Genomic DNA, 26,840 nt, shown 5'->3' with positions numbered 1-26,840 from the left:
GTGCTTGTTTGGTCAGGTAGCCTCTGGCCTCTTTCCTCAAAATAGTTGGTCTTTATGGATCCATTCTCTCACTCAAAATGTGCTCTGGGTTAGTTTCATTTATTGTTCTTGGGGAAAATTTGCAAATGAGAGCCAGGAACCACGGTGAAGATGTTGTAGACTGATCCCAGAGTGGGGCACCCTTAGATGAACATCACTTAGCAGAATGATGCTCTGAGAGTTTAAATTGTTTGTGAAAATTGGTTATAATGAGGGGAAAGTAAAGCAAATGACTGAATTGCAGAACTGTCTCCGGGAAGATGTTTTCCTTTCCTGAATCCAGATGTGAACACAGGTCTGTCCTTTTTCTGGAGTCACAGGGCCTTTGTTCATGGAGCATCTCCTTCAGCCTTCTGTGACTAAAAAGGACAAAAGGTTGAAATGGACATTCAGCCTTCATGCTTACCCTCTCTCTCTTTAGTTCCACATCTTATAGTTGTTCTTGGGAAGCAAAGATAAAAAACTACAAAGGGACTTTGTACCTTAAAGAATTAAGTCTACTTCAGAAGATCAAAATCTTGCAAATTCACTTCTAGAAATCTATTCTACCAAACCTCACTCTTGTGCACAAAACTGTTCACTGAACTTTGCTTATGATACTGAAAATTGGAAAAACCTAAAAATTTATCAAAAGGCAACTGGTTAATTAATTTTGGTTGGTTCAAACTTAAGGAGTACTTTCAAGTGGTTGAAAAGAATGCACCAGTATGCTCAAATGCTCATACTGCATTTCGTTGAAATGAAAAAAGAACTGTGGAGTAATGCACAGTGGGTCCACACTTCTTTTTAAAGTATTTATGAAATCCTCATAGATGTTTGCTAAGGGTCCAGATAAGGACCCAAAAAATGATCCTGGAACTTTTGAAGGCTGAGAGTGGAATTCGGTGGTTAAGGAAGGAGGAAGATGAGAGTTTCAAAGAGAAATTTTCACTCTTTACTATAATATCTTCATATTGCTTGAAGTACAAAATTGCTTTTGAGATTTAAAGTATAACTGAAAGAAAGATTGCATCAGTTCTCATCATGTGAGATGGTAATGGTAATCATCTGGTAATCGGATTGCAAATTTTAATTTGTTAAGAAAACCATGCTGTACCAGAAAAAAAACTGATCTCAGGGTTAGGTTTAACTGTGAATAATAGACACTCAGAATAACAGTGTCTTAGACAAGCAAGGACTTGTTCTTTGGAGGTAGACAATCCAGAGCTAATTTGGCAGTTCTGCTCCCGTTGCAACTCCTCCCTCTGGAGTAGGTGGTCTCATCCTTGTGGTCTAAGATAGGATCTGGGGAAGAATCAACTCAACCCTGTTCCCAGAAGCAGAGTGGAGGAAAGAACAAAGAAGGGAGTCATGCAGGGGCAGACTCAGATCCGCCATCCGCATGTATTTTCCTAAATCACTGCCCTCAATATTCTAAGAGAGCGTAACACACGGTGAGAGAGCATATTCTCTAACAGGAGGATGTGACACACAGATGATGCTCTGAGACACCCCGACCGGGCAGGAGCACCTGCAGCCCTCTTCTCAGGCACTCACTTCTTTTCTTCTACACTCCACCTCCCCCGTCCTTCTGCACCTCCTTCCTTCATCTCCCCGCCTGCGCGCCTCACTTTGGTTAGCCAAGCAGGCACCGCTCACAACTCAAGAGTTTGCTGATGCTGAGGTTGCTCTGGGGCTGCCAGAGCCCATAATCAGGGGGCAGGGGTCACAAATGAAGGCTTCTTGTCTGAGCAGCATTGGGAGAATTAGCTCTCAGAGAGTGAGACGGCAAGACACAAAGGGTGAAAGTTACAGCCAGGCAGCCAAGCATGGGCTCTGCTCCTGGCTGCAGAAGCAGCTGATCTGGGGTGTGTGCGTGCACACGTGTATGTATGTGCACGCACGTGCGTCTGTGTGCGTGTTGTTTATGTGTAGTTTTAGCCACTTCATCTCTCAACATCTCTCTCTCTCTGCCAAACCCCTGAAATGTTTTAGTACCAAAGCTCTCTTGGGGACATCTTACTTTCTCTTTTATTCTCTTTTTTTTCATAGAGATAGAATTGACATATGACACTGTAGTAGTTTCAGGTGTACAACATAGCTATTTGATAGATGTATGCGCTGCAAGATGATTACCACAATGAGTTTAATTAACATCTATCACCTTACATAGTTACAATTTTTTCTTGGGATGAGAACTTTTAACATATAATCATATTTATAAATAAGTAATAAATATTACATGCATGCAGTAGATTACATCCTCACCCATTTCCCTCCATCCTCCACCTCCTGCCACTAGCTATCACCAATTTGTTCTCTGTCTTTATGAGTTCAGCTGTTTTTTATATTCCACATTGAGGTGAGATCATACAGTATACATCTTTCCTCCGTCTGCCTTAATTTCACTTAGCATAATGGCCTCCAGCTTTGCCCATGTTGCTGCCAATGCAGGATTTCCTTCTTTTTATGACTGAATAATATTCCATCTCTCTCTCTCTCTCTCTCTCTCTCACACACACACACACACACACACACTCCACACACCACACACATGCACACGCACGCAGGCACACACATCCATTCATCCATCAGTGGACACTGAGGTTGTTTCCAGGTCTTGGCTACTGCGAATAATGCTGTAGTGAACATGAGGGTGCAGGTATCTCTTTGAGATTCTGATTTCACTTCCTTGGATATATACTCAGAGGTGGAGTTACCAGAGTTTACTTTCTCTTTTGTTGTAGTTCTTTATGCATCCATTCCATTTCTCCCTGTGGACTATATAAACTTCTTGAGGGTGGAGACTATTTTGATGCATCTGTGCATCTTTGGTACCTAGGAAAGAGCCTGACACAAGGCCAGAGCTGAAAGAATGCACCAAACTTCACTGAAATCTGAAGTAATGTATGGGGGGCTAGCCTCCAAAAAAAAAAAAAAAATCCAAAAAACAAAACAAAACAAAAAAAGCAAAAAAGGCAAGTTACAGCTGCACAAAGATATTGTGATGCCTTTTGGAATACAAAAAAATTTTTTTAAAAAGGAAGAGGATTTAAACAGGAGGAAAATGTGAAGAAATAAGCTCACATTCAGGCACATGCTTCCATCTTTCCTGTATAATCTCCCTTTCTTTACTAGAGTTGACATCTTTCTCTTCCTTTCTCAAGCTCCTATTATACTGAAGGTCTGTCCCAGGGCAGCAGTGCACATTCTCTGATTGGATCAGTGTCACTTCCGACCATATTGTAAACTCTTTCGAGTTGTGGCCCCTGCCTTATGCTTCTGTATCTCTTTTCATAGTGCTGGGTACATCGTAGATGCTCAATAAATAAATTTCCCTTTAACTGATAATTAAATCATCTCTTGATGTGTTACATCTAGCTATGGGAAAAAGATAAATAGGAACACAAATGAACTTTGGAGTTAAGTCTTCCTTTCCTGTTTTATTTTTCCAGAGCACCTACCACCCTCTAACATATTGTATATTTTTTTCTATTGTATAATTTAACTTATTATATTTTGAGCCTGTCTACCTTCCCACCAGAAACTGGATTCTCATACATTGCTGGTGGGTGTATAAACTGCAACAGCCACTTTGGAAAACTATTTGGCAGTAATTATCAAGGTTATAAAGCTTCCATATTACTAATAATTCCACTCCTAAATATATATGCACATGGGAAATGAGTGCATAAGTCAAACAAAAGACAGATTTAAGAATTTTCTTATTAAAAAAAAAGAATTTTCTTATCAGCTTTACTTATAAAAGCTGAAAAGGGAAACAAACCAAATATCTGTCAACAGTAGAACAGATAAATATTGGCTTATTCATTCAATGAAATACTACACAGCAATATAAAGGACAAAGTAGTGATGCATATGACAACATGAGTGATTCTCACAGACATTTTTTAGGAAAAGAAGCCAAAAACAAAAGAGCAATGCAATAGAATATATACTACATGATTTCATCTACATGAATTCAAGAGACAAATCTAGTCTACAGTAATTGAAGTCAGAACAGTGGTTACCTCTGGGTAGGAGTGGTTATTGATTGAGTAGAAGCATTAGAAATCTTTAGGGATTTGGGGAATGTTCTATTCCTTTGTTTGGGTGGTGGTTACACTGGTGTATGCACATGCAGTAACAAGCTGTACCCCAAATATTTGTACACCCATCTGTATATATGTTGTACTACAATTTTCTAAAAGTTAGGAAAAATAACACACAGTCCATGGGACAGGGTTCCAGGTAGGACCTGACCTAGAGTAGGTTCTCAAGGATATTCACTGAATGAGTAAAGGCACCATGTCTGGGCTTGCATCCTATGTTATCATATTTATTTCTGTCCATGTTTTGTTTGTATCTCTTGGTGGAGTTATGGGAAGGAGGGGAATGTGAAAACCAAGGCTCAGAGAAGTCAAGCCGAAATAAGCCAGCTAGGAAGCTTCCCAGGTCTGTGCTCTTTAAACCACTGTTCTACTGTGTCGCGCTCTGTTACGTGAGGAGACAAGTGACAAATATAGGAATGGAGGAATGACCAGGGAAGCAGAAGATCATATTCTTAGTCTAAGAGCCATGTGGGTAAGAGAGAAGGCAGCCAGGAAAAGGAATGTGTGCACTTCCAGATTCAGAGGGGCTACTGTTGGACTCAGGCTGTCCTGTAAGAGTTCTCTGATCCTGGGTCAGCAACAGTGGATACAAGCACTGAAACACAGTGAGGGAAACTTTGCTGGGGTCCAAACTTACTATCTTAGCATTGGAAGTCAAACAACTGATTATGATAGTGGAGGTGAGCCTAGCCCACATATCACTTTGTGCCAAATGGGACTATGGTACTGATGATGAAAAAGCAGTTTCTGAGCAATTGAGAAGAATTCATATATCTGTTTACTGGGTTCTCCTTCCTCCTCCCTTTGCCCAGTTTCTTTTCCTAACACAACTGGAGTAAAATGAAGAGATCCTCTATGGCTTGCAAGACACAGCAAGGGCTGTTGGGACTTGGGGGTCCCATGCAGCCTCAGGGCCATTCTGAGAGTGGACTCTTGCAACCCTGCAGTATTCCTTCCTATATCCACTGGGACAGATCCAGATGGGACATGGAAGGGGTACATGTGAGTTATGGGAAGGGCATTCAGTAGAGACAGCACGATACTCACCATTTGTCTCTACCCTGTAGAAGATTCTTAAGGGAAGTCCTGGGCTGGATGGCTACAGGCTCTGATTACTTGCATCTTCTGCCTCAGAATCTAGAAGCTGCAGGTGGGAAAGAATACAAACTAGAAGGTGTTCTCCTTGACATACCATTTCTCCTCATGCTCCACGTTCAGTTCTTCACCAGCTGTGCCCTCCAAAGTGTATTCTGTGCCCTATCAGCTGTGCCCTCCAAAGTGTATTCTGAATCCCCATTTCTCTCCACACCCACTTACATGTTAACCATCATTCTCCACCTAGATTATTGCAATGTTTTTCTAAGTGCTCTCTCCTTCCACCCTTGCCTTCTCTTCCCCTCATACAGCAACCAATGTGATGATTTCTCTTGTGCCTAGAATAAAATCCAACTTTGTTACAAGGGCCCTCAGGTCCCAACTGATGTGAGCCTGCCTGATAATTTTTGACTTTATTTCATTCACTTCACTACTCTTGCTCATTAGACTGCAAACATTCAGGGTTTGTTTGTTTGTTTTTAAATAACAGCTTGAGTTATAATTCATATAACATGCCACTCACTAAAGTATACAATTTAATGTTTTTTAGTATAATGACAGAATTGTGTAATCATCACCACAATCAAGTTTGGAACGTTTTACCACCTCTTTCCCCCCAAATCTGGTACCCACTAGCAATCATTTCCCATTTCCCCCCAGCTTCTCCAGCCTAAGGCAACCACTAATCTACTTTCTGTCTTTCCAGATTTGTCTGGCTTTAGTTTTAGCTTTTGAACACACCAAGATTTTACCTGCATTAGAGCCTTGCACACCTGATTCCCTCTGCTTAGACATCTCTCTCAGCCTACTATTCAGGGTTCCACATGCCCTTCATCCCACATCTTGCATGGCTGGTTTCTCTGCTCTCATGTCTATATCGAAATGTAGTCTATTCAGAACTTTCCTGAATACCCTATGAAAGACTAGATTTCCAATGTTTTCCTTTATTTCCTTGTTTAGCAACTTGTTTTCTTCTTAGCACTTCCAGTTGGTAATCATTGGCTTACTAACTTTTTATCACATTATTCTTTCCAGTTGGTTTTAAGCATAACGAGGGGGACTGAACATAGCTCTCCTATTCTCTATTGTAGCTCTTGTCCCTACTACAGAGCCTGGCACTCAGAAGACCCTCAATAAACATTTGATGAATTAGTGAATGAACAAATGAACACACAGCTCCGTTGTCTGGCATGGTCTGGAAATAAGACTTCTTACCTATTCAAGCAGTGGATATTGCAGTGCAGCGTCATTTAAACCATCTAGCTTCCCTACTGATTCAAGACAGAAGTTTTGGACCAGGCTTCTCTTCAAATCATTTTTAACAGCTTGCCTGAAGTGTTCCCTCCCCCTCCCCCCAAAAGCGGTTGCCCAAAGAAGTTTGCACAGAATGCTCAGTTGCAATATGTTGGCAGAAGCTCTGGTATGATGGTACGATGCCATTTGGGAAGTTCTACTCTTCCTCCTTCTCTTAAGATTATCGATTGCTGTTCCTTTCCCGTAAACATTAACAGCAAGTGATTGTCTGCTGTTAATGGTTGTCTAATCATTAGACAAAGATAGCAGCCCTTTCCACCAAGTCTCCCTACTGCTATAAATGATCCGTTTAGTGCTTCCTCAGTATAAACAGCTGGATGAAGGATCCCTTTCCACCACCATCAGCGCTGACCAAGATTCAGTAGTTAGCTCTGGGGAAAACCAGATTGTAAACCAAAGGAAGGGAAGAATAAACTCTCACACAGTCACCTGTGTGGACTGCTATCTTACCCCTAACCATACACATGCCCAAGAAGCTCACAAATAGCTACTTAGGAACATTTATTGAATGGGTGACAATTGATTAGGTAATATCCTTCCTGCTTTCATCCTGACCTTGTCACCACCCTCAGATAACCCTTCTTGTCAATCCTGAGCTTTTAGGCTGCTTAGACATTTCAATTACAGAGAAAGTCAATCTGATCAATTAATTCACACTATGCTGTTTTATGGACATAAGCAGTGGTGTGCTGGAGCTCTTTATAATTGTTTACAAGAACCAACTGTGTATATCTCTTTCCAACTCTACATTCAGTGACATCAGGTTGATAGCTTGAAATCAGCAGTGGTAGGAATATTTACACCAGAGAAATTGACAAATGCTACAAATTAGAGCATTATTATTATTACTATTATTATTATACAGTTGTTAAATATTTACCAGTACACCACTGACTTAAGGTATTCATGTTATTCCCTACCTGTCCCTCTACCTCCTTTTTCTAAGAAAATTCTTAACCAGGTTTAATTCAAAGAATGACTTACCAAGAAAGACTTTGAAGCCATATATGTATAAAACAAATACTTTCCCCTAGTCTCCTGCTTGGGCTCTTTTATAGCTTTCACTGTTGAGCACATCCAATCCTTAGCTCTGCTCTTAACAATGCACTTTCTGGTTTGCCAAAACAGGCTAAAAACTACAATATTTTAGGGATTTTTATCTAACTCCTTTATAAAGTTTAGAAAATAGTGAAAAGGCTACCTTATGCAGACATCTTCCGGTCCTCAAATTGGACCAGACTTGGTGGTGCTTCAAATTGACATTGGTTCATATATCTAGCTCTAGTTTCAACCTTCTGCACTTTTGGCTTCTGAAATTATCTACCTCCTGGCTTAGCGACAAAAGCACTGACTCTTAGAAGTTTAGGTCTGCCAGAAAAATAGGATGATATCTGATACAGGGTGTGGACTCAACTTGACTGCACATCAGCATCATCCACCTGAACAATTTTTAAAAATTATGAAGGTCTAAGCCTCACTCCAGACAAATTCAATCAGTATCTCCTAGGTTGAGATGAGGCATTTTTATCTGTAGAAGTTCCCCAGATGACTCTAAGGTGCCACCAGAGAGAACTACTGATATAATCACATCTCAATTTTCAGATGAGAAACCTGAGAACTGGTTCCAAGAGTCTTGCTTAAAGCCCCAGAGTGGCTGAGTTAACACAGAGCTAGCCCTGGTCTAAGACTCAGAGCTCTTTGACTCCCAGACCATAATAGACCTTTCACAATCATGCTCTAAACCTCAGGAAATACTTCATCCCCATTTCATAAGCCCTCAACCATGATTCATAGAAACAACAAAGATTTTTGTATAGCAGGAATTTCATAAGACCTGATTTCATTCAGGATTCAATTAATTCTTGATCTTGAGTCAATGATTTCCCATTTTTTTTTCAGTATTTCTAAAATTAACTGGAGAATCTTGGTGATAAGATATAGTAATATAAATTACATAAATTATGTAAAGATGGACTACTGTCTAATCTTTACTATGTCAAGTATAGGGCCTGATCAAGGACCACCTGCCCATTAGTCCATCTACAAAATAGTTAACCCTTAAACACCACAGGATGGAACTATGAGCATCCACTTACACACAAATTTTTTTTTCAATAACTACAGCACTGTAAATGTATTTTCTTGTCTTTATGATTTTCTTAGTAAACTTTTCTTTTCCCTAGCTTACTTTATTGTAAGAATACAAAAATAAATATTTAAATTGATAAATATTTAAAAATAAAAATAAATAAAATATTTAACACGCAAAATATGTGTTAATAGACATGTTTATCTTACCAGTAAGACTTCAAGCCAACAGTAGGCTATAGTAGTTAAGTTTTGGAGGAGTCAAAAGTTATACATGGATTTTCAATTGTGTAGTGGTTGGTGCCCCTAATCTCTGTGTTGTTCCAAGGTCCATTGTACTTGATGTGTTAAGTGCCTCAGCTAGATGTTTGGAGTCATCTGATAATGTACTTTTAAGGTATAGACTTTGAAGTTCTATATCCTGGGTTCAAAGCTTGGTCTACAACTGTCCAACTAGAGACTTTGGCTAAGTTATTTAACCACTCTGTGCTTCAGTTTAAAAGAATTAAAGAGGCAGTATGGAGAGCACTCAGCACATTGCCTGGTCAAGACTTCGACAAATACTGATTATTATTATTATTTGGTGGTATCAGTCTATTTCTACCTCTCACTTAAATCCTCGTAGGAGGGGATCCCTGGGTGGCTCAGCAGTTTAGCGCCTGCCTTTGGCCCAGGATGTGATCCTGGAGTCCTGGGATCAAGTCCCACGTCAGGCTCCCAGCATGGAGCCTGCTTCTTCCTCCTCCTGTGTCTCTGCCTCTCTCTCTATGTCTATCATAAATAAATAAACAAACAAACAAACAAACAAACAAACAAATAAATAAATCTTTTTAAAAAAATCCTCGTAGGAGAGAAGAGAAATATGATAGTGATGAAGGGCCTGAAGCAGCAGCTTTTGAGCATCTTGAACTGAAATCTCTGCCTTGGCCTTGAGAGTTGCTGGTAGCCAGGATGAAGCTATGCTGTACTATCAGGGGCATGACACAAGAGGAAGCCTAGAATGGTAGATTCTGGGCTACCCTTTCCTCTCTCAGTGAACAGCACTGATTCCTTTTTAAATTTTTATTTTAGAGGGCTATTTTATTTTTATTTTTTTTTAAGATTTTATTTATTTACTCATGATAGACACAGAGAGAGAGGCAGACATATAGGCAGAAGGAGAAGCAGGCTCCATTCAGGGAGCCCAATGTGGGACTTGATCCCTGGACCCCAGGATCACACCCTGAGCCAAAGGCAGAAGCTCAACCGCTGAGCCACCCGGGCATCCCTAGAGGGCTATTTTATTAGCACTGAATTATTATTTTTTTAGAGTACATAATTCTCACATAATCATCAGAGAATTTACTAGCATATGAAAAGGTAATCGATAGAAAACTTGTCAGGGACAATATAGTATTACCTGTATTGCCGTTATAAAAAATTTTATTGAGATACAATTGACATATTTTATTAGTTTCATGTATACAACATAATTATTCAATATCTGTATACACTGCAAAATGATCACCACAATAAATCTAGTTAACATCTGTCACCACACATAGTCACAAATATTTCTCTTGTAATGAGAACTTCTAAGATCTACTCTCTCAGTATCCTCAAATACACAGTCCAGTATTATTAACTGAACTGCATTATAGTCCAGTATTATAGTCACTATGCTGTACATTAGGCAATGATTCTTAAGGGCAGCAGTTCTCTTTTGTCCCTCTAACTGGGCACTAGTCTCCAAGCCTGAGCTACCAGACCTGGGTGCTGCTAAAATGGCAGCTCAGCAGCCACTTACCGCCTCCTGCTCTTCCCAGGGCCATTTCTTAGCTCAAGCTTGCTTCTCACCCAGCATCCAAGTTCAGCAGACATCTCCTATCCTAGACCGATAGGAGATGGTATCAGAAACCTGTCCTCATTCATAACACTGACATGGCTTCTCCTCTTCAGATCAGTTTTTAATGAAAACTCCCATGAGATTAAAGCAGAGCAGAGAAAGGAACAGAATGATAAATGTCCTAAAGCAAAATGAGATACAGTTCAGAGATGGTTGGGTTGCAGTTGTTCTTTTAGACAAACATTTTATGAAAGACACTGGCAAAAGTGTCAAAAGCTTTCTGTCTCATTTTCAAATATTAGCACAGGATATTTCCTTCTGGTTATTATTAGATGCAGAAATTCATTTCTAGGTAGGGCCCCATGTGGAGTTCAATCTCCCCCTTCAACCAGGGAATCTTTCTAAAAAACTGGCACTAAAGTTGTAGAACGAAGAATTCGATGCAAAGAAGCAAGCAGATGAATCGAAATGTGGTTGGGCAGGGCTTTCAGAATCTCATCAGATGAAAAACTGAATTTACAAAATACTTTAGCATACAAATATTCACTTTTCAGAAGGATTCACTGCCATCTGTTCAAGTAGGGCAGAATATATAGGTATACATATATTATAAATATTTTCTTATTATCCTCACCACTTTTCTCTGTAACAAGCTTTTCAGTTTTCCTTAAGAGATGTTCTGACCCCCAACACCTACCCCTTCATCCTCAGCAATTTATCCAAGTTTGAATGTCCCAAAACACAAAAGCCTAAGGCATTCAAGAAATCTACCAATATCTCAAAATAAGCATTCTATCCCAGCTCAGAATAACCAGTCTGCCTATCCTGATAATATGCTTGCACTGGTGAAACAGCATCTTACTCTTGCCTATCAGTAAGAATTTACACTGAATTTTTCTTAAAGAACATTTCTGGGGGCACCTGGGTGGCTCAGCGATTGAGCATCTGCCTTCGGCTCAGGTCATGATCCCAGGGTCCTGGGATCGAGTCTCACATTGTGGGGAGCCTGCTTCTCCCCCTGCCTATGTCTCTGCCTCTCTCTGTGTCTCTCGTGAATAGAAAAATAAATAAAAATATATTTTTAAAAAAGAATATAATCTCCAATCATCAATCCCTGTTGATAACAAGAATCAGCAAGCACTAGTTTAGAAGGAAAGTAAAACTGGAGTCTGGAGTGACTTATTTGGTATGATTTTAAAAATCATGATAATGAAGAATTGGTTAGTACTCATTCTAAACTCATTCAAAGCATTGGTTTTCAGTCTTCTTTCATATTATTCCAGAACTGGAAAACATTTGCCTCACTCCAAGTCTCTTGATTGTCATCTAACTCTCATTAAATTCAGTCCATTTACACTTTCCTAGTTTCTTTGTCTGAAATACAAGTAAAAGAGAATAAATTTGGAAGCATCCAGAGACCATGATGCCAGAGAGGAAATAAGAGCTTCAGAATTACTAGGGAGACTCAATATCTGGCTTTAATCTTAAAAGCAAGGAAATTTGAAACGTGTAAGTAAGCTCTGCATATAAAAGGAGGTGGGAAAGAGTAATTAGGAAAGGAGACACCAGGGAAGTAATGCTGTAGGAAGGACTGTTAGTGGTTTTTAGTGCACACTTCCAGATGTGAACTGCTACAAACTGATTTGAGCACCTCTCTTGTTTGGTTTGTTCATATTCTTCATAACCTAACTCACTGTACTTTCTAAGTTGTAAGGTCTAGAATGAGAAGTTGTAGGAGACACAAGATGCAAATGAGCAAGTGCACACATCAACTGGATGCATGGATATGGAATTTCAGTCCTATCCCAAATGGGGAAAATGAAGGGCACTGGAGTGTGATGGATAGTTGACACTTTCTCATCTTGGGAGGGGAAAGCATGGGCTGCTAATGCCATATAGATTTATTATCCAGGGTTTATCTGTGCTTCTGAGTTTGCATTATAAATATGTTCTTGAGTCTTTTAACATGCCGAATCTCAATGGGAAATTGTGATTCATGTAGGCACTAAGTGTTACAATTTTAAAGAAATAAAGCATTCTTTAAGGTTCTTTCTAGTTTGAGTCTTCAAAATACATGTAAAAATAAATATTGAAAGAGAGTAGGATGCAGGCTACAAGGCTAAATGAGAACACTGGCTTAGGAAATTCTGAACCCACAAGAGTATCAGACCACCAGTGACAATATATAGAGGAGCCACAAAAGACAACAGTATAATTATGTAATTTATCTTACAAATGATCTCAAAGAACAGGACTAGCTGAAGGAGTTGTCTTCATCATGGCCACTATCTTCAAGAATGATTAAGTCCTATGGTCATTAATATGGCTTCACAAACATTCTTCAGTTTCTTCTTTTTTCCATTCTTATATCTGCCAGCAGTACGACCTCTCTTCATTTCCTCTAGGACAGAAGCCTGGTAGTGGCTTTCTCCATTCCCCATTGTTAATCATCTGTACATAATCTGTCACCAAATCTGTTTGTTTCTCTGTTCACTAACCTCTTGGGCTAGTTCTTTGGGCTTTTTCTTTGTCAGCATCCTACTCCAAAGCCCACATCACCCCAGCTGGAAAACTGCAATCATCTAGCTAGTCCATGATTAACCAACTCCTCTTCCATGTTTAGAGACTTTTCCATTGTGTGAATCCTGACAGGAGGCTGTGATTATTGTGATTTATAATAAGATATATAGATTTGGTCTTTGTCTCATTTCCTGGCACAGAGCTCCTAACACCCTTGGAATTTCCTAAGTAATGAGAATATCAAGGTATCTTTTATTATGTTAATGAGCTGATTTTTGGAAAGCCCCTAGGTAACCAAAGGATGGGGGCTGAGTGCCAGGGGACTCAACCCCATGATCAGGGGGTTGGAACTTTCAGTCCCACCCCTGGCCTCCAGGAAAGGGAGAAGGGCTGGAGGTTGAATCAATCACCAATGGCCAATGATTTATCCAGTCATCCCTATGTAATGGAGCCTCCATGAAAACTCAACAAGGATGGGAGCTTCCTGATTGGTGAACAAATAAAGATTTAGGGAGAGTTCTGTGTCCTTTCTCCATATTTTGCCCTATATATCTCTTCCATCTGGCTATTTCTGAGTTATGTCCTTTTTATATTAAACCAATAACCTAGTACATAAGATCTTTTTTTGAATTTTGTGAGCCCCTCTCACAAATTAATTGAACCCAAGGAGGCAGTTGTGAGAACTGATTTAGAGCCAGTTGTTGAGAAGTACAGGTAACAACCTGGACTTGCAGTTGGCATCTGAAGTGGAGAGCAATCTTGCGGGATTGAGCCCTTAACCTGTGGAGTCTGTTGCTATCTCCAAATAGATGGTGTCAGCATTGAGTTGAATTGTAGGACACCTAGCTGGTGTCTGAGAACTGCCTGGTAGTGCGTGGGAACTACCACCACATACTAGAATTGCATTCAGGATCATTAGAGGCAAAGCCAACTTCCTTCTGCAGAAGCCAGAAAGTGCAGATGATGTTTCCCAGCCTCTTCTGCAGCTAGACCTCAAGTGTCTGTCTCCCGGGCTGGCCATCAGAAGTACCCGTCCCGGACACTAAATCTGAGACTATGATGCATAGGGGATGGAAACAGTTGAGAATTTTTTGCTGCAGTCACAGTGGCAGCAGTGCCAATGGATGATGGATGTCTTCAGTGCCACACAGGAGACCCATGCATGCCAAGTCAGCTACAGCTTTGGTGTCCAGCTGCTGCACAGTGTCCTCACCAAATCAGCTATATGGGCGTGATTTCAACTGTGACTCTGGCTAGGTAGTACCCTTCAGTTCTGCTCATTTCCTCAGCCTGGTTCTCTAAACTTCCCAGCATTTCTGTGAGCTATCCAATATCCGTTTGAAAAATTCCTTTCATACTTAAGACAGCAAGGATTGGTGTCTGTTCTGAGAAATGTCAGTGATATCTCTATCTATATCTATCCCTGCTCCCAAGCAATCACTCATACCCTGCCGAACTATTACAAAAACTTCACTTTTACCGTATCATTTTTTAATATATGTTTAAAAAGACACAGTGGATTCTACATAAAGTCAAGTTCCTTAACTTGCTTTTCAGCATTCTGAATAATCCAGACTCTCTCAACCTAACTGGCGGTTCTCTTTCCTCTGCTCTCTGGCCAGTAGTTATTCCCCCCCAAATTTTTATGAAACCCATAGAAATAAAATTAAAAGCCAACATACACTCAACTAAAGCAAACACTTCATGAAAAAATATTTAAATTATATGTGATCAACTCCGATATTCTCTATTCCATTCTTTTTTTTTTTTCACTTAAAAAAAATGTTGGCACTCATCAAGTTGATTTGTAAAACACAGGTTTAGCTTATACTTGTGGTTTTCAGATCACCCATACTCTGTTACCAGTTTATGACTTGGGCAGGAAATACATAAAGGAATTAACTCAAAACCTTCAGTTTATCTCACTTTTCCTATTAGTGTTTCTTATATTTACACAAATGTTGCAGAAAAAAATACAAAATCGGCATCATGACAAAAAAGGCCCATGAAAAACATCATTCTCAGGACTACCAAATACCAAATACCTTCTTTTTTTTAATGTGTTGAAAATTTTATTAACATTTAGTTTAAAAAGCTTTACACCCATGCCATGCCAATTCACAGAAGGTCCTCAAAGAAGTTACCCATTAGGGTTTGGTCCTTTGTTTAGAAGTCGTGGGGCCTTGGTATTTTTTTGTTAAGCGGTTTAGGAATTCATTATCTTGGTCCAGGGCTGGTAATATTGCACCACTTTCTTCTCCCTCACAAAAATGGTTCTCAATAATGTTCAAAGCAGTAAGGGCAACCTGAGGATTCTCATGAAGTTGCAAAGCCTCAATTTTATCAATGCCACCAATTTCTTCTATCAGAAGACACAGATTTTCCTTCTCTGAAAGCTTCTCTGCTGCCTGGAGGATAAAAGAGATAACGTCAAGGATGATGATAACAATTGTGAATACATAATACAGTTAATCACAAGAAAAATGCTTTCTAAACTTCTATTTGATTTTTCATATTACTGTGGAAGAACAGTTTGATTCCATACTCACAAAGACTTTTTTGGCCCAGTCTCTTGGAGAAAGTCCTGCTTTGGTTCTAGGGTTTGGGCACTGGCTACCCTGATTTGACCCAGAATGTTTCTCTATGGACTCTAACCAAATATGTGTGTAACAATCATTGCTAACATTTTTCAAATGAATGAAGTAAAAATAGATTAATAAAAAGATTTCTTGAAAATAACTAGAAAAAGTGAAGTCTACAAGCTTGGCCATGGATGAGTTTCAATGAGCTATTAAAACTGTCAATATCTCTATCAAAATCCAAAGACCGATTTGGGAGATGGAAATGGGAATGGGAATAGGGGGTTGGAGTCCAGAAGAAGAGACAGGTGCAGACTGAAAATGACAACTCAGAGCTGCTAGTAGCACATCTGAGTTCCTGCCCCAGGGACACTCTCCCCAGCTGCTGTCCTTTCATGGCTTACCACTCCCTTCCATGAGGTTTCTGATGTTAGTGTATTTAGGCTTTATGTTTGGTGGCCTGTAACCTTTGTGCTTTGGAGCCCATCGTAACAATCTGTTCACCTTTGTGAATATCTAATAGACAGTAGATGTACTCCCTTGAGATCAGAATACATACTGAAGTAAGAAAGAAAAAAAATCTTTCTGTTAATTCCACAATGGTTTATATTCCAACACATCTTTGTATTCATCCATCTTTGTGGCCTGGAAAGCTAGCCATATGGAAGCAGGATACACAGAGCAGATTCTCCCCCCAAGACTTGGGAGCACATAAATAATGACCCTCTCTGCCTTCCTCCTATTGCCTGAAATCTCTTAGACCCCTGGCTATTTCCAATCACTTTGGAATTTTCTGCAGCTCAGCTTCACATCTTCTTTTCTCTACATTAAAAGAAACACAGAAGTGAAGCCAAAATAAAACCAAACCAGAAATTCCTTGGTAAATAGAAAAATGCATCATGCATCCTGCTTGTCCCATTTCTGCTCCTTATACCCACCCCTCCCAGTTCATCCTCATATTTCTTTTTTTTTTAAAGATTTTATTTATTCATAGAGACAAAGGGAGAGAGAGAGAGAGAGAGAGAGAGAGAGAGGCAGAGACACAGGCAGAGGGAGAAGCAGGCTCCAGACAGGAAGCCTGATGCGGGACTCCATCCTGGGTCCCCAGGATCACACCCCAGTCTGTAGGCGGTGCTAAACCGCTGCGCCACCAGGGCTGCCCCATCCTCATATTTCTTTTTAGAGCTTTAGGCTTTTGTTGCAGTGAAAAGCTGCTAGTATTAAGGAGACAGGCATTTATTTATTCTTTCTTTGTCTAATCCATGGGGACATTTTTGCCTTTCTCTGCAATACCATTTGAGGGTGGGAGTAAAGTAAGAGAAGGTGACTAATGGAAAAGAACTCTTGAAATTGGAGACAATCAAGAACAAGTATTCCTAATATTCCTCATACTGCCCCCCTCCCATGCTGTGGGAGGTAATGTAAAACAAGGGTTAAGAACCTATAGTCAGATGACTTGGATTTAAAACCTGTTTTGCCTCTCTTTATCTCCTTATCTGACCTTGACACCTTACTTAACTCCCCAAGGCCTCTATTTCCTTCTTTGCACTCTAGTTATCATTAGCCACTGCAGGGGACAAAGGTGTGCACTCTACCCCCTAGGAGCTAGCACTGAAATGGAAAGAGGACTCAAGCCACATGTTCCGCATCATTGCCATCCCAGTGTTTTACCAACCCTGGAGCTTGCCATGACCATCAAGTCCCTGGTGAGAATGTGGGAATGTGGGTCAAGTGCCTTTTTTTTCCCCAACCTTTATTTATTTTTTATTTTTTATGCATATTTTTATTGGAGTTTGATTTGCCAACATATAGTATAACACCCAGTGCTCATGCCGTCAAGTGCCCCCCTCAGTGCCCGTCACCCAGTCACCCCATCCCCCCGCCCACCTCCCCTTCCACTACCCCTGTGCCTTTCTTTTTTTTTTTTTTTTTTTCTTTTTTTTTAATTTATTTATGATAGTCACACAGAGAGAGAGAGAGAGAGAGGCAGAGACATAGGCAGAGGGAGAAGCAGGCTCCATGCACCGGGAGCCTGACGTGGGACTCGATCCCCGGTCTCCAGGATCCCGCCCTGGGCCAAAGGCAGGCACTAAACCACTGCGCCATCCAGGGATCCCTGCCTGTGCCTTTCTTAACATAATTTAGCGTTGCAGGCTAGGGAGCTCACCTTTCCTTCAGCGGTTCATCAAGTCTGTAAAGACAAATGACACTCTTGGTGTTGCAGGTTGGTTGATTTCCCAGTGAGAAGACACCAACTTGAGGTTTCAAAGCAGAATTTTCCCTTGTCAACAGCATGTATGGCACACAGCTGGCACCCTATTCAGAAGCAGTGACCCGCGTGCTAAAAATTGATGCTTCTAGTGGCAGATGAACAGATTTCATTCTCTAGCAAAATTTCTCTTTCCTAAGTGAGAGAGAGCTCCTTCCCTTCTCCTTTCCTCACTTCCTTCCTTTCCTTTCTTTCTTCCTTCTTTTTCTTTTCTTTGTCTGCTAGTTGCCCAAAATCATTGGATTGTTTGGATTACCTTTATTTTTATTTTTGAATTAAGAGTTGCTGACATCGACTGGATATTACAACTTCTTGAAAAATATTTAGAGTGTGTCTAATTAGGTCCTGTCGGGATGCCTGGGTGGCTCAGTGGTTGTGCATCTGCCTTCGACTCAGGGTGTGATCCTGGAGTCCCGGGATCGAGTCCCACATAGGCTCCACTTGAGGAACCTGCTTCTCTTCTGCCTATGTCTCTGCCTCTCTCTGTGTGTCTCTCATGAATAAATAAAAAATAATAAAAAATAATAGGTCCTGACATTGTTAACAACTCATAGGTCTCAATTTCTTCTTCTTTTTCTTCTCCTTCCCCACCTCCTCCTTCCTCTTCCTCCTCCTCTCTCCTTCTCCTTCTTCTTCTTCACAAATCTGGAGGACATAAGAGTGGACTAAAATAATTTCCCCATCTGCAAAAGATTTTACAAATAGTACTTAAGCTGAGAAATCCCTTGATAAATTTGCCAGTAGACCAATTCTCTTCACTGGTATGAAGGAGGTTTATAACAGGAATCCTTTGTGCATTGAGGAGACAAATGCACATGTATTTTACATGAGCAAATTCTAAATCAACCAGCCATGATTTTTTAAAATTATGTTTTCCCCAAAATAACCCCCTTTAGAACAAGTTCTCAAAGGCTTTCTCTCCATGATTGTAAGCTGTTCTTGGAGCCCTGGAAAGATGGAAAGAGAAACTGAGAGTCAAAGGTTTCCATATAACCACAGCTATTTCTTGCATTGGAAGCTGCCTATTTTTGCTCTCTCTAGAGAGAGAATTGCAGAAGTTTTTATGTCTGTCTCAAAATTGATTATGGGTTTTTAGTTTAACCAAGTTCAGACTTTAAAAAATACCAACAAAAGAAAAACAAAAATAACACTTATCATTCTCTTCTGCACATGTCAGTGAGTTTGCTTTGCACTTGTGCATGCTTGGAGTAACATTACATGTTGATGTTTACTATGAAACACTACAAACTTAAAAGCAGCAACAGAAGAACACTATAAGGACAGCTTGTGTTCATTGTGTGAATTGATTCAAGGCTCTCATTCATATATTAGCTAGACCTTTTGGTTAGTTGGGGTTTTGTTTTGTTTTGTTTTAGGTGATAAATTAGTAAAATCTGGATCCAATCCACTCCGATTAGAGCTGCCATATAAACAAATTGTTTGAATTCTGGATTTCACTTCAGAGGGTAGGATAAATATTAAAACCTAAATAATACTTAAAGCCAATCTTAATTAATCTTGAATAATTAGTGACCCTTTTACCAACACAGAAACACTTTGCACAAAATAATACTGAAGTCAATAAAGGTAGAAAAGTTGTAAAGAAGTAGAAAATAAGAGGAAGGAAGTAAAGAGGAAATGGAATACAAAGCAAGGACGTGTAAGAAGAGGGAGGTGGGGATAGAGAGGATACACTTGTGTGAGCCTTTATAAAGAGCAAGAAAAAAGGAATTTAATGACTGGACTTGGGTCACCACTGGATCTTACTGGAGAATATAGCATAACGGACACTGAAAGTTTATCCAAAAAAATCCTTCAAGTTCTGATACAATGTTTTCAAATACTTAGACAAACCCAGTGAGCCTGAGTGAAGGCTCTTAATATAACCCACATGGTTGCAGGGATCTCCCTACCTCCTTGACATCTTGACAAGTTTGGCTTGAGCTCTTGTTTTGGGTCTTATAGAGGTCCAATCTCTGGATCCACTCTGTGGTGTATCTATTCATTTTCTTACTATGGTCTTTTGATGAGCAAAAGTTAATTCTGGTGAAGTCAAACCTATCAGCTTTTCTTTTGTGGTTCATATATTTTAAGTCCTAGTTTATGAATCTTTGTTTACTCCAAAGAAGAGGTATTTTTAATATGGGATTTCAAGTGATTTTAAATTTAATCTAGACTGGTGGCCTCCTCTCCACCAAGACTTCACACTAGCCACTCTGGGCAGAGATGCTTCAGGCTAACGCTATCCCCTGGCCTTTCACCTCCATACACTCTAGATGAACCTCAATGCCAAGCCCATACTCCAAATTCTTTTCCCTCTAGTATAGATCCATTTGAACTTCTGAAGCTCTAGGGTTCATGGGGCACCTGGGTGGCTCAGTCAGTTAAGCCTCTGCCTTTGGCTCAGATCATGATCTCAGGGTCTTGGGATTAAGCCGTGCATCAGGCTCCCTGCTCAGTGGAGAGCTTGCTTCTCCCTCTCCTCCTGTCCCTCCCTACTGCTTGTGCTCTCTCTCTCTCAAATAAATAAATAAAATCTTAAAAAAAAATAAATAAAGTTCCACGGTTTGCTTTGTATCAGTAAAACCTAAAAGTTGTCCGGCAAGTCAGGAGAGTTTTCAAGGACACAGTAATTGTAATAGCAATTTTCCTCTTCTTCACATTATTGAATCAATTCAAACTTCTGGCCCTACTTTCCCATAAAAATTTTGGGATTTTAGCTAAATTCTTTTACTGAAATACACTAAAGCCTTCAACATCCAGAGACCTCAGACACTTGTTCACTTTTTATCCATTTTGTCCATACTTCTGAGTATGATGTGATGTAGCCAAATAAGAAATGAATAAGCTACTTTTCTCCTTGGTAACACCTTCATCTTCTGGTCTTCGTGACAGTCAACAGAATCATTCCACAGTCCAGAATGTTATCTTGATGACCTTTCCTCAGACTTCTAATTCCTGAGACTATTTGGCTCACATCTACATGTGGACAATTCCAGGCAATGCAGGGTTACTTTTCGATCTTAAATTGTTCTTCTCAAGAGTCAAATTCCAACTTTGAGAGTTCTTCATTTGGGCTATTGACTCCCCCCAGAAACTTAGAACCTAAGAGGCCACTTTTCACAGTCACTTTCTAAATCCTTCTCTTTCAAAACTTGGTTCCATCTTACCTCCTCCAACTACTTTCTTCCCTAAACTATTGCTTCACTTATAATTCACTGAGCTTGGTTTTAAATATCTGGAAAACATCATCTGGCTCACAGAGTTCATGTGATAATCAAATGGAAATACCTGAAAAAAAAAAAAGTCAATATGCCTACTATACAGAGCCTCCATTAGACAGGAACTGAGCCCCTGGGGCCCCTGGTAAGTAGATTTGGGCTCTACTCTTCCCTCTGACATTTCCTTTTATAGCCACTAATTTACACAGGACTGAAAGCCTCTGGCGGGGGGGGGGGGGGGGGGGGGACAAACGAGTTGAATGCTGCCCACTATTGGGAATCACACACAGCCATGTCTGATGGACTGGGTTGGCCCCAGTGGGAGCCAGAAAGACAAGGGAGTCTTTAGAGAGAAGTTATCACAGAGAAGGGGGAATCTGGACAAGTGAGCCAGAATGGAGAGGTGTTTTTAGGAATGGCCCAATAGGTGATACCAGAAACCTCCTGACCTAGTCCTAGTGCCAGCACTTGTCATTGTAGAAAAAGAACTTAGTTGTATGAAATGGAATGAGCTGTATATTAAGCACCATAGCACTTTGGGGCTCAATAAATCTTACTAACAACCCTTCCTTCTCCTTCCCCACTCCTCTGCCTGGGCTGAATACAGAAGAACATTTTTCTCTCTTTGCCAAGATAGAGACAAACATCTCTGGCCTCAAGGTACAGTGGCATTATTCCAATTTTCCAAACAATGAGTGTAGTGGATTCCCATCTCCACAGGTGGCTAGAGGAACAAGAGCCAAGTTCCACCCCTAGAGGGGCACCTCTGTGGACCTGCCAGGGCCCCAGGCTTCAGATTCCTGGCTTGGCTTCACGTTGATCACAGTGGCCATGTGTGTGAATGAAAAGCTGCATCAATTTCAGACTCACTGGTTACTGTGGTGGGGGCTCCTGCACCCAATTCAATCTATCAGGATGGTTGAGGTCCATTTTCTAGCCTGGAAATGAAGTGTGATCTTTTTTCCACTACACAAAACCAGAAACTCAGAGTATACACCCAAAACAAGCACACTTTAATGCTACCTGCAGTCCGCCCATAAGTGAGTTGGGGGAAAAGGGGGAGGATTAATGTAAAATAAAAGGGCTAAAGTTTCTCATCAATTCAGATGGGCTTAGTGTGATCTGGTGGTGAAGAGGGAGTTGTTCTGTTGGCCTATGAATTTCTGGGAAATTGGGTCCTTCTTCATTCACTTAAGGAAAAAAAAAGCCTGAGTGTTCGGTCTCAGAATCTGCAATGGCAGTAGCACAGACAAGGTGACTGTCCTAATTACTCAGACTGACTGCTCTGGGGACCTTATTATTGGGGGCTAGCTAATGTGGACCTGTTTCTGAAGGAGAGTAGCCAGATGTGAAGGCTGAGCTGTCTTGTCACATCATAGGAAATCAGAGGAAAATAATTCACCCTTTAAAATCATAGCTACATCCATTCCTACACTTACATTTCTAATGTAGTGTTATCACCATATTCAATATATAGTATTATAATCAAGTTGCATCAGCCATATACACATCTGTCCCATAAACTTCAACCACACTAGGATACAACCTGATGTCCAAAGAAAGAAAATCTCATTACAAGGTGGCCTCTGCTTAGGGAGACTAAGGGCACATGAACAGCAGGGCATTAGGGTCTCTATCTACCAAAATATTGCACACAACCAAAAGGAGATGCTGCTTCATTTAATGAAGCATTAGTGAGGCTCTCTGGCTTCAAGATCCAGTGGCAATATGGCCATTTTGGCATCGAGTGTAGATTCCTAGCACTGTTTTTTTTTTTTTAATTTATTTTTTATTGGTGTTCAATTTACTAACATACAGAATAACCCCCAGTGCCCATCACCCATTCACTCCCACCCCCCGCCCTCCTCCCCTTCTACCACCCCTAGTTCGTTTCCCAGAGTTAGCAGTCTTTACGTTCTGTCTCCCTTTCTGATACTTCCCACACATTTCTTCTCCCTTCCCTTATATTCCCTTTCACTATTATTTATATTCCCCAAATGAATGAGACCATATAATGTTTGTCCTTCTCCGACTGACTTACTTCACTCAGCATAATACTCTCCAGTTCCATCCACGTTGAAGCCAATGGTGGGTATTTGTCATTTCTAATAGCTGAGTAATATTCCATTGTATACATAAACCACATCTTCTTTATCCATTCATCTTTCGTTGGACACCGAGGCTCCTTCCACAGTTTGGCTATCGTGGCCATCGCTGCTATAAACATCGGGGTGCAGGTGTCCCAGTGTTTCACTGCATCTGTATCTTTGGGGTAAATCCCCAACAGCCTAGCACTGTTATTATTATTATGGAAGTTGAACTGTGTAATAGGTTGTATTTAAGTATTAATTTCCTTTTTTGTTTTTTTATAAGCTTACAACATGTCATAGTTCTCAAAATCTATAAAACATCAGGTACACATCCAACAAGGAACAAATGGTTCTGTTTTAGGTTTACCTCTAGGGCTTTTTAAAAATATAAACACAATAGGATATCATAATTAAAGTGGACATCCATGTTTCCCTCTTCAGCACTATGTATTCCCTTTTCTCTCTTCCTACAATCAACTTCTCCTGTTTCTTATCCTCTATGTCTGTGTTTTTAATCTTTAAAAAAAAATCTTGTATCTATTCATATTCATGGAGAACGTATAGTACTCTTTTGCATTTTTAAACGTTTACATCAAAGCAATCATACTGTACAAATCTTTTGGTAACTTGCTATATTTTTCTTCCTTCCTTTTTTTTTTGACTGATCCATATCGATACAAATATGTCTAGTTCATGCATGCAATATTGTCTTACTACACAAAATACCACAGACCAGAAGCAGCAGCATCACCGAGAGGCTTCTTAAAAGAGGCATAACCTCAAGCCCCACCCCAGACCTAAAGATCCCCAGGTGGTGGTTCCTCTACACACAAAAATCAGAAAAAAATTTCTGTATCCAATTCATCATATGACAACACCACCGTTTACTTATGCTTTATGATATACAAATATGTTATAATATTCATATAAATATGCTTATATTTACTGTTTCCCTACTGAAGGACCTTTAAGTTGTTTCCAATGTTTTGCTATTAGAAATAATGCTTCATTGAATACACTTATATATGTCTTAAGGTGCATGTATCTAATTTTTCTGTCATTACCTGGAAATAGAAATGCAAAGTGGAATGTATATTCATTTGCCCATCTTCAGCTTGGGATTACCAAAGTGCTTTCCAAAGAGGTTGAGCAAAATATACTTCCTTTTGCAGTGTACAATCATATCCTTGACAATACCTGACATTGTTAAGACCTCTTTGAATTCTGCAAGTCTAATGATTGTGAAATTGTATCTCAGGTGTTTCTTTTTCTTCTCTTTACAGCTTTGTTGAAATATAGTTGATATACATTGAGCTGCACAAAAAGTATAAAGTTTGATGTTTTGACATATTTATATACTTGTATGAAACTATCACTAAAGTCAAGATAATGAACATCAATGTCCTCTCCCCTCAAATTTTCTCATGTTTTTCCATAATCGTTCCCTCCTGCTCCTCTCCCTGCCCAGTCTAACTTCAGCTGACATTAGATACACACATCACATATAGCCTAGGAACCCGATACCAATATTCCTCCATTTTCCTTTTTCCAGGCCTTTTTAGTGTATTGTCTGTTCTCATGGTTTGACTTCTACATATGTTCTAAACTTCACAACACATTGTTATGATTTTGGTTTTAGATTACCAGTTATCTTTTAAAATAATTAGAAATAAGAAAAAAATGGTTGTATTTACAGGTGTGCCTCATACCTGTGTGTAGAATCAGGTTTCCATCTGGTTTTAGTTTCCTTCTGCCTAAAAGACTTGCTTTAACATCTCCAGAAATGCTGGCTTGCTGGTGAAGAATGCTCAGTTTTGAAGGTTTGAAAGTCTCTCTTTTATCTTTGTTTTTGATACATTTTTGCTGACCATAGAATTCTAGATTCTGTTTTTTTACATTAGTACATCAGTGATGTTTCTCTGGCTTGCGCTGCTTCTGGTGATTAAATCTGCCGTAATTTTTAGTGTTTGCTTTTCTGAAAATAATGTATCTTTTTTGTCCTTATTGCTTTTATTAAAAGATTTTATTTATCTATTTGAGAGAGAGAGCACATGTGTGCAAGCAGGGGGAGAGGGCTAGAAGCAGAGGGAGAGGGAGAAACTTAAGCAGGCTCTGCACTCCATATGGGGCTCTACTCACCACCCTGAGCTCACAACCAGAGCCAAAATCAAGAGTTGTAACTTAACTGACTTTGCCATCCATGTGCCCCTGCAGATTTTTGCATTATCACTGATTTTAAGTAATTTGATTCTGATGTCCTCAGTGTAGTTTTCTTTTCTTTTCTTTTTTTTATATTTGTTTTTGGGCTTATTGAGCTTCTTGAAACTATAGGATTCTAATTTCACCAAATTTGGAAAAATTTTGGTCACTTTCTTGAAATGTATACATATTTTTTATTCATTCCTCCTCCTTGCACTCAACATGTATTATGAGGCCATCTCAGTTAGTCCCACAGCTCATGAATTCTCTGGGGGTTTTTTTCAGTCTTTTTTCTCTCGATGCTTCATTTTAGTTTCAACTGCTATATTTCTAAAGGCACTAATTTTTCCTTTCTCAGTGTCTAATCTGTAGTTAATCTCACTGTGTAGCTTTCATCCCAGATACAACATTTCCATCTCTGGAAGTTTTATTTGGTTGTTTTGCTTCTCTCTCCCCCCCTTTTTTATTTAAAATATATGCCATGTCTCTACTTAACATGCTCAATATTTCCTCTACATTCTTGATCATATATATGTAGTTAAAATAACTATTTTAATGTCCTTACCTACTGCTTCTATTACCTGTGTCATTTCTGGGTTGGTTTTGGTTGGCTGACTTTCTTCTCATTATGGGTCAAATTTTTGTGTTCCTTTGTATGCCTGGTTATTTTTTATTGGGTCCTAAAACATTGTGAATTTTACTTTATTGAGTGTCAATATTTTTGTATTCCTGTAACTATTTTTGAGCTTGTTCTGGGACACAGTTAATTAGAAACAGTTTGATCCTTGCAAGACTTTGATTTTAAGCTTTGTTAGGCAGGCTCAGAGCAGTCTTTTGTCTAGGGATAATTTTCCTCACTACTGAGACAATACTCTTCTGAGGGCTCTACCTAATGTTTGATGAGTTATGTAAATGATGAAGTTTTTCCACTTTGACTGGCAAAACCCCAAACTATTTCCAGCACCACACGAGCCCTGAAAATTGTTTTCTCTAATGCTTCCTGGGGGTTCTTTCTCCAGCCTTGGGTACTTTCCTCACATGCTAATAAGCAATCAGGTGAAAGCTTGAGAGGTCCCTCTTCAAATCTTCAGAGCTCTCTCTCTCTCAGCAACTCTCGCCTCCCTGGGGTTCTCCCTCCAGACATTAGTTGCCTTGGCCACTTCCAGACTCTTGAGTTCTATCTCCTCAACTCAGGGAGGCCTGGGCTCTCCCTCCAGAACTATAGTAACTCAAGAAAGGAATAGGTGGATCACAGGGTTCACTCCCTTGTCTCAGGGATTCCTCTGCCTTATATCCAATGTCTAGTATAAATATTAGGTGTCTATTAACAAGATTACACCTATACTGATTGACTTGTAACCTAGAGCTACTTGAATTACAAATGTATTAATAGTATTATCAAAGTCTGCCACAATTTGGCACTGTAAGTATCTTAACATTTTTCTGCTTGCTCATTTGGACAAAACTACTAGTTACTAAGATTACTGCAAAATAGGAAAAACATAAATTA

General features: G+C 39.8%; 1 long non-coding RNA gene across 2 annotated transcripts; it reads right to left on the bottom strand.

Annotated features, from left to right (window-relative positions):
• Window positions 1–15,007: 15,007 nt before the first annotated feature.
• LOC140640004 (uncharacterized) lies at window positions 15,008–24,936 on the bottom strand. Of its 2 annotated transcripts, none has more exons than XR_012036653.1 (3): window positions 24,841–24,936; window positions 17,719–18,503; window positions 15,008–15,380 (listed from the first exon to the last, which is right to left on the bottom strand). It is a non-coding gene; the product is annotated as an uncharacterized lncRNA (long non-coding RNA). The 2 variants fall into 2 exon arrangements; XR_012036654.1 differs by having other exon boundaries at window positions 17,719–18,465; window positions 24,841–24,929.
• Window positions 24,937–26,840: the final 1,904 nt, after the last annotated feature.

The sequence above is a fragment of the Canis lupus genome, chromosome 9, assembly GCF_048164855.1.
Source record: "Canis lupus baileyi chromosome 9, mCanLup2.hap1, whole genome shotgun sequence".
NCBI lineage: Eukaryota > Metazoa > Chordata > Mammalia > Carnivora > Canidae > Canis > Canis lupus.
The sequence above is the reverse complement of the archived record's forward strand: the minus strand, read 5'-3'. Positions and strand labels throughout refer to the sequence as shown.